General features: G+C 32.1%; 1 long non-coding RNA gene across 1 annotated transcript in view; it reads right to left on the reverse strand.

The window, feature by feature from the left end:
• The window catches only part of LOC143253568 (uncharacterized), a 46,323-nt gene extending 41,764 nt beyond the window's left edge, over positions 1–4,559 (reverse strand). Inside the window, exon 1 of the long non-coding RNA XR_013029701.1 lies at positions 4,252–4,559. This is a non-coding gene — a long non-coding RNA (uncharacterized LOC143253568). The remainder of the gene's footprint in view (positions 1–4,251) is intronic.
• Positions 4,560–12,209: the final 7,650 nt, after the last annotated feature.

A 12,209-nucleotide genomic window follows, 5' to 3' on the forward strand; every position in this document is an offset into this window, starting at 1 on the left:
GTCGAGTCCCTTAACCACCTAGCCATGCTGAGCTGGTTTGATCGTTATGCCTGAACAAGGGTCATTTGAAATATAACAGCTATTTAATTCTATAATTTTCCGACAAGTTACGTGGATAGAGTGTTTGGGTTCAAATCCCACTCGATTTTAGCTGTTCTTTCGTCAGAAAATTACGAGAAGTATACGAGAACCTGCATTAATGTTCGTTTTTCAGCATTAAAGAAATGTAATAACATTTATGTTTTGTATCAAAATTTTGGTTATTATGTATATTATGCTGAAATCTTCCATCAGGGGTTAGCTTGTGTTCTATTCTCAAACGACTATCACGAGTGTTGCAGCAAAAGTTACTCCCCCTAGCGCCACAGCAGCATGCCTTCAGACTTACAACGCTTGAAATTGGATTTCGATACCTATGGTAGGAAAGAACACGGAAAGCCCATTGTTGAGTTTTGTGGTTAATTTCAAACAAAGAAATAACATTTAATTTAAGAACATAAAAGTGAAACTTACAAAAAAAGACGTTCGAGTTTAAATAATACTATTGCACAAATCTTGCTTTCTAACTACACAAATGAATTTGGTCATTATAAATATTGTGCGTAATTTTTACGTTAAAAACGACCCTTAAAGTATACAAGGGTTTAACAGGTGCTCTGTAAAGACGTTTTTGGTATTACGACTGTTCTTGTTGTAACTTAACGTCTGATTTAGTCTTGTCTAATGTGAGTATAGCAGTTAAACCTTCCAGCGAGGTTGGCTGATACTTTGTAATGAAGACTTGTCTAACGTGGCCATTAGAGTAAAGACTTTGACCAGTGGTTAGTTAACGTAAACACTGCAACAAGGACTTAATAAATATTTTGTAACGAAGCTTCATTGCTTAAACTATCTGAGTGAAAGCTTCTAATGAAAGCTCTTCTATTTGATGAAACATCTGTAACTCTCCCAAACTATGACGATAACGTATATCAAAAACTGGAAGATCGAGTAGATGTTATTGCTACTTGGTCAAATCTTCCGACTAAAAACAGTTGAGAAGAGGAACTCTATTGGATATAACAATAACATTTCCAAGTTTTCTCATTTCTCTTGTTTGTTAAATGGCCCTGTAATCTAATCTTGATCATGGAACAGGTACTACTAAAACTATATCACGAGAAAAAATATACGAAACTTATCTATCTATCTGCTAGTCTGTTTATAACTTATACATCTGTAAGTTATCAGATGAAACGACAGAGAAATAGCAACTCTATTGGTTTTAGTTTAGTTTTTGGAAATATCACAACGTGCTATGACTGTTTTTGGTATTTAGTGACGTCGAATGGCCTCCTTCCAAATTTACCATTACGACATCTAAATCTGCTCTTACAGCTAGCAACACGAGTGAAAGAAAAACCACTTCTCAGCTGGTGCTCTATTTTGGGAAGAAGGGGTGAAAAGTTTCTCCTCGTACTTTGTGTCTGGAATGAAACCATTTTAGAAAAGTCTGAAATAGTTCTCCTACGCCAGAGAAATCACGAAAATAGATCGTGGTAACCAAATTTAGCCGTGTCATGAACGTGGGAAGCAAAAAGATGGCTGCTAGAGAAACAGATACAGACAAAATGTTAGTTATTATACCACTTAGCCGAAGCAAGCCAAAGAATGACTAACAACATTCTTTAGAATAATCTAAGTAACATGTGAGATAAACAAAGTTATGGTTTATGTAAAATGGGGATAGCTATAAAAAGCTTTTAATTTTTGAACTAGGACAGAAATGAGGTCAAAATATTGAATATTTTAACCAAAGAATAATCTTCATTAATGTTTATTTATATAGGTTCTGGTAATAAACAATAATGCAGAACCTTTTGATCTCTCATGTATTTAAAACAATATTATCAAAAATAGTGGACATATGGTATAAGGGGACTAAAACTGGTTAAAATATTGATTTTGTTAGGAAATAAAATTCATGGAACAGGTGATACTATAATATCGTGCATTTATTAGTTACACATCGTTGTAATTAACAGGTGTAAAAACCCTATGAGTTTATTTTCCAAAAAATCATTACAGCCAACTATGTTGACTTGACAGTGTTTATACATACAGCTAGAAAGTTTTGATTTTTGTCTGTATATTTATTTCTACTTCAGTACAATGCCACGATAACAAAGAGTTCCAAACATTACGTATAAGATATAAGGGGTAAGCCATAATCTGTTCCTCAATAAATATGACTATCTTTATGATTGAGCCGTACTTGTATGACCACTGAATTAGTCAAACATTACAAGCATCGAAAGTGTATGCTACCATCATCAGTTATCAGTGCACGTGTCTTAAAAGTATTTATAAAAGGGCAGATCAGACAGAATATAATTAGTATCCTTAGAGAGAAGATCGCTAAGATGCAGCCCCTATTAGTGGTGTAAGAGTCGAATGTGAGAATCATCGGTAAATAAAAGAACTAGAAAAAACTTATGAAACTTAGCAGGTAAGTGGTCTTGCTGATATTATAAACACGAGTTACTGAAGATAAAAATGTTTGTTCTATTAATTTAGTGCAAGGTTACATAAAGGTTATTTATACATATCACTTTCTAATTTCGAAAACACAGACGAGATAGAAGACAGCTAACAAATAACATCCACCACCAACATTTGGGTTACTCATATTTAATCGAATAAAGGAATAGATCGTCGTTTCGTAACGCAGCTACAACCACAAGGAGCGGAGTGTGTTTATGAGGTTGCGAGAAGCGAGTCCTGAACCCCGATATTCACAATCCAAGCACGTTAACTACTAGGTCACTCCACACCAGTTATAAAATTGTATATCACTGCCACTATTCAGATCATTTAATAGATAAGTAACTACAAAATTCTGTTACTATAATTTAGTCTGGTATAAATAACAAACCCTATTTTTCCGAGTTATTGATGAAAATTAAAAATATTTAAACAATGGTAGTAAAGTGGATTTCCTAGATGGATAAAATTCTTTTGCGTACGAAAATGAAAGGTTTCATATTTTACCAACAGGTAGCGCTGAAATATTCTTCATAAATCACAGAAGCTACAACAATACAAGATTTTTCCAACTTCACCTGTTTGCGAGATGAGATGATCTCACACTTGTGTCGGAATTCATGGTTGTCAAGGCAAAAATTTGTTCAACGGGTAACGCATATTTTACAAGATAGAGAAACAATAAAAGAACTAACTTCGCGAAATTACTTGTTAAACAATATTTTCTCTCCATACGTATGTTAATAAAAAATATATTATTTTTAAAAGTATTAAATAATTAACATAAAGTTTATTTTAGCTTTAGTTTTCTTGCTTTCTTTTGAAATTAACTGTTGAATTTAGTCATTATTTTTAGAAACAACCATTAGTTTTATTGCCCATTTAAAAAACAATTATTCTGAAACAGTGCTGGAACGTTAGAATATTTTACTTTAATTTACCAGAATGGTTCCATTCATCCTATGGTAACCCATTCTTAAGAGCTAGTTGAACTGTCGATTTGTGTGTTAAATAATCGTATATTTTAAACAGAATTGACAAAACTCGATTATAAAGTATTATCAAATCTCATCCTATTAGAACGGCTTTCTCAGATCTACAAAGTTCAAAGTTCAGTTAAAATTTTTATTTTCTTGAACATTAAAAGCATTGGCAATTGAAATATGAAATTAAAAGTGAAGATAAATGTGTTAGAGTGAAAAAAGAGAGATTACAAAAATTAAACACTGAGTTGTCGTTTTTTTCTGATTATTGCCGATTATATATTTTTCATTGTTCATTAATAACGGTGTTTTGTAGAACGTAAATAATATCAATACATTTTTTTCTTTGTTTAAGTTAAATAGAAACGTTCGAGAGCAATGACCTTGTTTATTGAAGCTGAATAATATATCTCATTTACTTTCTTAATACAGGTAAGTTCGCCTACGTATAATAAATTTTATGTGGGCGACTGATGAAGAATATAAAGCAAAGAGTTACGAAAGAAAGTGACGGTTACAAACGCGTTAAACACACACTTTCATTAAATAATACTAGCATATGCTATTACCTAACCCCTTCTACCGTTTTGTATAGCTACCTTTATTGTGATTAAAAAGAATGTTTTTCATTTTAATTTACATCCCGTATTTTAGTATTTATAAGAATAAGGTGTTGTTTAATATAATAGGAGGTAAGTATATACAAGTGGGCTGTTCTCATTGGAGTTGTGTTTGTTATACTCACAGTCTAGTAGCTTCACTGCATGACTGCGTCGTCTCGCAGTGAAGCGTCCTCTCCCACATTCCGTCATCCACACAAAGAATTGCTGCTGAGCCTACCACCTCACGTAACGCCTGGAAAGCTTTTCTTTCATTTTCTAAGGTAGCACGACTGCAAATCCCTTTCAGAGTGACAGATAATTAACGTAAGCAGCAAAGATGTTTGTAAAACGCCTCGAGAATTAATCGTGATTGTTCAATTATTTATAGCAAGGTACAGCTTTCGATAACTAGTATCTTAGCGTTCAAGAACTTTCTCGCCATCTTGGATACAGCGGTAATCCGGACGTAGTACGTCATTGGCGGAAAACTTCACATAAGCGTAAGCACGTGAACATAGCGTGCTCTGTTCAAAGGGTGTATTAATGTAATAAGCAATTTTTCAACGCTTGAATCACAATTTCAGTATCTACATCTTATAGCGTACAATAAGTGTGGGTATGCATATATATATACATACACACGCACACATCTATGAATATCCATGTATTTTTTGTGTATCTACTATTAAGTGAAATGAGTTAACACTCCTACGAAAAGTAGGGCCTAATAGGCCCCAGAGCAACTTGAAAGGTTATTAATATTAGGCTAATAAATTTGTATTTAACCTACGAAAAGTGAGGCCTAATAGGCCCCAGAGCAACTTGAAAGGTTATTAATATTAGGCTAATAAATTTGTATTTAAATGAAAGGCTATTATTAGCCTAATATTAATAACCTTCCAAGTTGCTCTGGGGCCTATTAGGCCCCACTTTTCGTAGGAGTGTTAAATAAAAATTGGCATACAATGTTACGTGAAGCTATACAGCAAATTTCTTTGGATAATACAAAAAGAAATGTTTGCAGTGTAGTTACATATTCAATAATTGTATATTACATTTATATATATCACACTGAGTAAAATTAGTTGAAACTAAACTTAAAGATATTATACTTCATAATGTTTAAAACTTCAATAGCAAGTAATTCAAAAATTGTCTTTCGATTTGGCTTTGCTACAAAAAACACAACACACACACAGTTCAAAGATTTCTCCCTGGATCCAAAAGATAAACTACTTTAACAATTCGTACTTAGAACAGATTACAACATTTTAAAAATCTGTATCTCGAACTTATAATCATTTTGCTATTTTTTTGTATATTAATATTTTGTGTTTCACTGGTTATCTTTATTGTATTACATTGTATTAAGAAGAAAGTATTGTAATATCGAGGAACTGTGTGGAATTTATTCAGTTTTTGTTTACCATATAATAAAGGACCAAAAGACAGGAATCTATAGAAAGTCTTATATATTTTGTTTGAATATCATATCTGTTTGTGAGTGTTGTATAAATTTCTAAATCTACAGTTCACTTTCATTGTTATTGTAATTACTGGCAATGTGTTATTTTTGTTTACTCGTTTATCTATGTAAAGTTTTGGTTGGAACGCTGAGCTAACTGAAACACATACCATATACATATTTGAAGCAACCAATTTATTGACTGATTAATAAATACAATAACTAGTTAATTAAAGATAATTTTATCTGATCTAAACATATCCGTTAATTTATATACACTTACAACAAATATAAAGGACTCTAATAACAATATTTAGTAGTTGCGTTGTGTGATAAAGGTTCTAAGTTCATTGATTTGGAAACAGAATCTCACCCTTTCTAAACCGTGTTTCATTTGGTTCTTGTTTGTTTATTTTTGCTTCTGATGCGCTGTAGTATTTTCTTTGTGTTTTATTTTTACCTAACAAACCAAGTGTTACGTATTGTAATTTATCTCGGACTAGTTTCTACTTTATTATGTTTGGTTTGTTTGGGAATTAAGTATAAAGCTACGCAATGGGCTATCTATACTCTGCCCATTACGGGTATCGAAACCTGGTTTTGAACGATGTAAGTTTGCAGACATACCGCTGTGCCACTGAGAGATTTTATTATATTACGAATTACGATTTCAAAGAGCTTAAAATTTGAATTTAGAATTTAATTGAATGTCGCTATGTATAAATGTACGATATATGTGCCAACAACATTGATACACACAGTCTTCTTTCTTCTTTATTTTTGAATTTCGCACAAAGCTACACGAAAGACATCTGCGCCAGCCGTCCCTAATTTAGCAACGTAAAACTTGAGAGAAGGCAACTTGTCATCACCCCCACCGCCAACTTTTGGGCTACTCTTTTACCAACGAATAGTGGGATTGACTATTACTTTATAACTCCCCCCACGGCTAAAAGGGCGAGCATGCTTGGTGTGATGTGAATTCGAATTCGCGACGCTCAGATTACGAGTCAAGTGCCTTAACCACCTGCCCATGCTAGGCCATCTTCTTTCTTAACATAAATATATTTTAACACACAAACAATAATATAATTTGTAATAACAGTTATCACAAATAATGATTTATAGACAAAAGTTTTACAAACTTAGAAAGAATATTGAGTCTTTTATCCGGTCTGGAACTGAGTATTTTATCGACAGTTCACGATGAGCGAAAGAATTCTGAGTTGATATCGTTACAGTTCACTTCATGGCAAGCTGGATTGCTGCTTCATTGAGCACACGAAAGTTTTTAACCGACGAAATAATCTCATGTCCTCACAGGAATACTAAGGTTCAGAGTTAATTGTCTAAAGTTAAATGATTTATAATGTTCGAAATCTACAAACATTCCTGATCAAATATCTGGTTTTCCGACAGACAAGCGTTAATCATAGTTATAGCTTCCGATGTTTATAGTACACTAACTGTAGCAAACCAACAATATTTTCCTGTCTGTTGGCGTGTCGATTTATAACCTTTAAGTGAGGATCTCGAAAGTTCAGTTGGCAACAACATTTTATCTACATATAGAGTACATTGTTGGTTATAACACTCTAGAATCTTCTACAAATTTCGCAATAAACATTTAGCATTATAAGTTACACGTACTTCTAAATATATACTTAACTCAAACAAACATCGACATTAAGATAAATATATTTATTAGTAAATCCGTTAAACAAATCTATTTTTAGAGAAAGATACTGATAAATTAATGATTTTTATTACTATATAAATACAGATATATCGTTAGCGGAAAATTCACGAATTCCTGCCATCTAGTGAGCACTTAAATAACTATTAATGAAATCATTTTGAGGAAAATTAAAGTTTATTTTATTGTTAAGTACAAAGTGCTAGAGTTTTACATATCTGTATGTGTAGGTTGAAGATTTCTCTACAGTGCGTTTCTGTGACTTGTTAGCGGTAAAAGTTGAGCAATCAACCGACAGTACACAACTCACTTTTTTTAAAATAATATATTCAGAACAAGCCAAACATATGTACAAAACTTCCATGCATTATGGAATATCACAGTCCTATTTAAAACTCTAAATAATTCTCTCTTCATCCTGAAAGTCTACTAGACTGATTCAATTACTTTAAAATTCAGTTGAAAATACAAGATATAATCACAATTATATCAACGAATAATTCACTTACGCTACCCCTAGGGTTACAACACTCGTATCTTGAACTTTAAAAAATTGTCTCGTTTTTGTCAAAGTCCACACAACCGAGTTCAGTTATTTTGGGACACCCTGTGACAAGAAAAATTATTCTCTTTAACTCCATTAAACTGTGAAATTCACATCAAAATACTCACACACCAGGTAACTTTAGGTCATCTAACTTTTGTTTTTGATTGAATTTCATTTTACTGAACTTCTAATAAACTTACGCCTATATTTATATCGTACCCATCTGAAACTTCTGATTTTCGACAAACCACCGGAGTATAACTTAAGGTAAAGAGAAAAATATTGAAGGTTCGAGTAACGTGACGTCAACAATATTCGTAAAGCCTTGACAACAATATAATTGCAAACACAACATACGCGACCGAACTTGTCATATCTATTTCGTTTAAAATAAACACTTTTAACTTTCTTGTTATGAAAAGTAAATTAAATATTTAATCAAAAAATAAGATAAATAATAACACTTACACGAAAGAATCTTGTAAATCCAAACACAAGTCTACGTACTAGGCTGTCTGCGCTGTGTCTGCTGCAGGGATCTAGCTTCTATTTTTATCATTATAAGTTCTTAAGCTCATCGCTGAGTCACCGACAGAAATACAAGACCAAGGAAATAATAATCAGTAAAGTACGCTATTATATGTGTATTTTGTGAGTTTGTATGCGTATTATTTTATGAATTGTTATTTTGTTTTCGAATTATGAGGAGAGATTATAACGCAATTTAAAAATTGCTGTAACAGTGTACTGTAAATTTTATGGTTTTGAAAAACTGAACCACTAAGGGGGAAGACATTTTCATACGTAGAAGTCAGTTAAAATTAGATTAGCCCTTCAAATATAGCAGCGGTAGAAAGCAAAAAAATGTAGATAAATACTAACTCTTTTACTTGAAAGAAGATTACCGAATTAGTTGGTTATAACGAAATGAAGTGTTATTATTCCATTAAAAAGAAACTTGAACAAACAAGAAGATGGTGAAAAGTAATTTGGTGTTAATAAGATTAAAGTGAGGCATGTGGTGTGTAGAACTTTAAGAGAGAATTCAAATTTTATGTGAGAATAATTTTGTTGTAGTAAAGAAAGAAAATTATGGCAGATAAAATCTTGAAACCTTTTGTTTAGTAAACGTTTAGCTGTTACAAAAAGAGTTCTAGAAGTTCTGAGATCCTTTGTATAAATCTTGTATTAAGGAAGAAAAGTTTTGTTGCGTTATTTAAGACCTCATTATAATAAATTGTACAGTTTGAACTTCTTACTATATATAGTACTATAGCTAAACAGTAGAAAGTGTGCAAAGACAGGTTACTAGACTAATAGCTTATTTAGAAATACTAAGGTGAAGAGAAGTTTTAAATTGGGATTTGACTTTTATTAAACTACAAAGAAATATGAATCATTTAGTAGAGGTGTTTAGACTCGTTAGAGCTTGAATAGAGTGGCAGCGCCAGGACATTTTCGTTGGGGGAAGGTAAACTGTGGAGGGGCTTTCCAAAATGCCATCAATATGAAGTATAGATGGTAAATTATAATAATGTAAATACCAAGGTACATTTCAGAAAGGTGTGCTATTTTGAACTGCGTTTTCAATGCAGTTTTCATTGGAAACTCATACTCTGATTAATAATTCATTATTACAAATTAGAAATAATCTGTTTATGAAAGTATGCGTATATGTAAAAGAGGAAGCTCATCTAAATTCCACCCAAGGTAATACATAATAACAAAGAATATCAAGATTAGCTTAGATTGAACATTTAATATACCATTAAGAGTAAAGCAACAAATAAAAATAACTATAATATAAAGGCATAGTTTACATAGCAGAAACGAATTATCCCATGTGAAGCTAATACACTCTGAGGAAAGGTAAGGTCACTATCAGGCTAACTATCTTTCATCATGTTATGTTTATAGTCGATTTTACTTCAAAACAATGTGCCTGTTTTGGTGATTGGCAGCAAATTTTGGATGGCAGATATACAATGCAAAATGATCTCAAAGAGGACACGACACCGGCTAAATACTTCATAGTTTTGACCTATACACAATACACTTATATATAAATGCTATGTTTTACTTTTAAATAAAAGATAAATGAAATTAATGGGTTGTGAAACCTTTGGTTTATCAAGTAAAATCCCTGATGATCTGTTGTAACTTGAAATCAACGTGGTTGTCTAATCTTCGTCAAAGCTCAAGATAGAATGGCATTACACAGGGAGCGGCCATAAAGCGCATGAGTTTCAGTGCATTCAGTATGTTGCTATGGGATACATGACACATACTTCCGTCTCAATGAAGACGTTGAGTTCTACAGATCTATGTTTTTGTTAATTTGTTAAGCAACAACGACGATTGCGTTTTCCATATTTTATGAATATATGTAGGTAACAATATTGGGGGCTGAGGGGAGCTTTACTCATTTTTGGGGGGCTCAAGCCACCCCAAGCCCCCTCCTTGGCGCCGCCACTGCTTGAATATATTACTTTGAGAAAGGTATGACTGAGCGGGAAAATGATTAGGCTGAAGCTGGAAATTCATGTATTAAGCACAACAATTATACGCTTTTGAAGCAAAATTTCAGACTTTTCTTCACCTGTATTAATTTTGTATGAGAGATAACATTCTTATGGTTTGATTTCTCCGACAATTTGTTGTGTCTTGCTACTTATTTTCGTTTTTATTAAACATGCATATGTATTTAAAGAGTTACTTTAAGTTTTATTCAGATACTTGGTGTTGGTTATTATCCTAATCATTAATTTTATTGCTGTTATTTACGCAACAGATTAGTGTCCAAGCTATATTTTTAATATCGTAGTTAAATGCCCATTTGTTAGGAGAAACGTACCATTACATCATGATAACGAAAATCTAGAAATATCATAAAAGTTAAGACTTTGACAGAATCTAGAAGATTCTTTTATTACGTAGATTGTTAATGACTGAATTAATTATACAATAGTTCAATTCAACATCAATCAACTTAGTTACACAGTGAGAGTTAATGTGTTTGTGATTCCTTCAATAAATTAGTCAGCGCGATTTTGTTTCATCTACAGATAATGAAGAAAATTTTCAATTAACTTTAAAATGTTAAACATGCGTTAATTTCGGAGAACGTAGTCTGTAATAAAAGTTACTGAAAAAATAAATGATTTCATTATATATACGTGGACAAAGCTTCACATTATTGTTACGAAATAATCCAGAAGAGCCTGACCAATAATAGTTTCACTGTTACTGTGTGTTGCCTTTCAATATTTTAGTCCTAGCCACTGGTTTGTGTAATGAAGTGCTTTACATGGAAACTAAAGTATGTAATCTTACTTTATATTCAAAGTAAGAAGAAAAAAAAAAGAAAACTTGGTCTTTCCGGGGGCACATTGTAAAATGAACAAGATTTCATACACCTTACCAGGAACTTAAAGAATAATTGTTTATTGTTCTACTTTATGCGTAATGTAGGGAAGTAGTTTCATACGACTTAGCCACAGAAACATGTACCTGACCACAACACACTAACCTACCTCTAGGTGCATTTTCTAGATTTTTACGATAAGAAAACAAAAATGTTCAATTAAAAAGTTTAGTAAACATGTTTACTTGCTGTCTTTCTTTTTCACAACAAATTGAGCAAGTATGTAGTTTCAAGCCATGTATCTATCGAGCATACAGTGAACAAAAATGATTGATTATCAGATTCCTTTATGATATACAAATATGTCTGAATTAAAGGAAACACACAGATAAAAGTATAACCGAGACATGCAATAATGCTTTTCTGAGTCACTCGAAAATTTATAGTTTTATTGTCGAGAGAAGAAAATATTTAGTAAAATTACTCAAAAACGTTTATAGTTTTCAAACTTTACAAAATGAAAGGTTTTTGAATAACAAAAGAAATTAAGAATGCTTTTAAATGATTAGTCATATCATGAGTTTTTTTTGTGTGTTTTTTTTTACGAAGGACTACAGTTACTTATTAGACAAGTCAATCTTCGCTAAATTTGATTTTGTTAAAACTATTCAAACTAATAATAAAAAATAAGCTCGTCCAAAGCACTTCGAGTGTCTAATTAAATAATAACACCATTTTGGTGTTATGAGGTCATTTTTATTAGTATTAATGTCTTATATACATCAATATGCACTACATAAATTCAAATATACTCCACTTACTGTTAGATCCGTAACCGTTATTATTTATCAACCATTGGCGAAAACAAACAACAACAACAGAACTTTGTCTTCTGACTGAGTCCCTACAAAAACGTAAACGGAGTGACGTCCTTACCTGTAATAACTGTTAGGAGCTAAATATTCTCAAAAGTATTATTAAAAATTTTTTAACTAGACGCCCTCAGTGGCTTAGCCGTAAGCTCGAGTG

Source organism: Tachypleus tridentatus, chromosome 1, assembly GCF_004210375.1.
Source record: "Tachypleus tridentatus isolate NWPU-2018 chromosome 1, ASM421037v1, whole genome shotgun sequence".
Classification (NCBI taxonomy): Eukaryota; Metazoa; Arthropoda; class Merostomata; order Xiphosura; family Limulidae; genus Tachypleus; species Tachypleus tridentatus.